The sequence below is a fragment of the Zootoca vivipara genome, chromosome 9 (assembly GCF_963506605.1).
Source record: "Zootoca vivipara chromosome 9, rZooViv1.1, whole genome shotgun sequence".
In the NCBI taxonomy this organism is placed as follows: Eukaryota; Metazoa; Chordata; class Lepidosauria; order Squamata; family Lacertidae; genus Zootoca; species Zootoca vivipara.
Window position 1 is genome coordinate 65,642,253 of NC_083284.1, and position 1,836 is coordinate 65,644,088.

The window sequence follows — 1,836 nt, forward strand, 5'->3', positions numbered from 1 at the left end:
GAATGCCTCGTGCAATGAAAAACTCACATGACGAAAGCGTTTTGCTATGTTTTTGGTGACTCGCAAGACAAAGTTTTCTATGGCCGCACTTCGCAAGACAAAGTTTTTCGGCAGTTTTTGGTTGTTGTTGTTTTTTGCCACGGCAAACCATGCTTCGCTAGACAAAAATATCGCAAGACAAAGCGACTCGCGGAACGAATTATGTAATACAGAGGTGCCACTGTATTCAGGTATTCCTCTTAAGGGAATTCAAGGACCGATGGTTGGTATTCCCCCAAGTGGGGTTGCCCTAATCCAGTGTTCTGGGCACATGGGGGGGGAATCAGGGCCTGGCTGGCTCGTGCCAGTCGGGTAACCCCGTCCCAGGTGTGTACCTGGCTGCTGACTCAAAGTGTGCCCTGAGTCAGTGCTACCCTAGGTAGCTAGTCGAACCAGAGCCTATGCAACCACTCACTTGATTTGTAATCAATAAAGTTGTGGCCTAAATTCTGCCAAAAACCAAACCAAAAATATGAGCCATGTCTGAATTGATTTCTAGGCCTGCGATAGAGGGTCTCCACACGCAAAATGGGATCCAGGGAAGTGAAAGGGGTAAATTAACTGAGTTAATTTGGAACATGTCAACAAGGGGTAGGTTCTAAGTTGGTAAAACTCTGCCGTGGCTTCAATTCCATGTCAGCTGTCCCATGTATATCCACATCTTAGCATCTGGGTGCCTTTTTCCTTGGCTGGGCTAGATGCAATGCCTCTCCCCTCCAACACTCCCCCCTCTGGGGTTCAGGTATGAGGACCAAAAAAATCCTATCAACAAACTCATTGTGCAGCAAAATGAAGTGGTTTTTGTGGACTGTCACAAGAATGTACGAAGAGCTCTGCTGAATCAGGTCAATAGCCCATCTAGTATTTCATTTCCACTCCCAATGGAAAACCAGATGGCAGGGTGAAGCCTGTGAGCAGGATGGACATTTCTTGAATGAAAATAGGGGTGTCCTGATGCTGAAATCCCAAGGGAGCAGAAAAGACTATTTATGTATACGACCACAGCTGCACGGATATTATTGGCCCAGAGATGGAAGGAAGATAAAGTCTTGACCAGAGAAGAATGGCAGACTAAGTTGATGGATTATGCTGAAATGGCCAAAATGACCGGAAGAATCAGAAATCAGGAAGACCAAAATTTTAAATTGTAAATTTTCCCCATTCCTTATTATCTACACACTACACTTGATCTTAGCCAAAAGGCCGAGAAGCGATTATTATCTTAAAAACCATTGTAAACAGTTAAAATTGTTGGTAGGATCGGAATAACACTTGTAGTTTAATGGTGAATTTTGGATATAATGGACATGTAAAAGATTTGGCTTATTGCAACAATAAGATCCACAAAGGGGAGGAGGAGGAAAGTCCAGGAGACTCTTTGGAATTTTGTTTCTATGTCATATGTTGGATATGTGGTTGTAAAACTGTAATTTGAAAAACCAAATAAATAAATAAATTTATAAAACTAAAATAAAATAGGGATGTCCTGTTCTCATATTGGGCTTGTGGGGCAAAAATGGGATTTAGCTTGCAAGGTTTTCTGACGCCAGGACAATCTCCAAAAGTTAATTATCTCACAGAAGGATATATGTATATATCTAGACAACTTTTGGTATGTATAATTCTAATGCATTTAGAAAATTAAATTCCTTGGGGTATTTCATGGTGCTAGTGCCTAATCAATTAATCTCTCAAGGATCTCAATCTGTGTTCAGAAACTTTTTTTCCATCCCCAGTGCCATGATGACCTTTACCTCAACTAAAAATGTATTGCTTCATTATGTGTAATTAAGCACT

At 41.4% G+C, this 1,836-nt stretch overlaps 1 pseudogene; it reads right to left on the reverse strand.

Moving 5' to 3' along the window:
- Positions 1-1,149: 1,149 nt before the first annotated feature.
- LOC118084583 (U2 spliceosomal RNA) lies at positions 1,150-1,254 on the reverse strand (annotated as a pseudogene).
- Between the last annotated feature and the right edge of the window lie 582 nt (positions 1,255-1,836).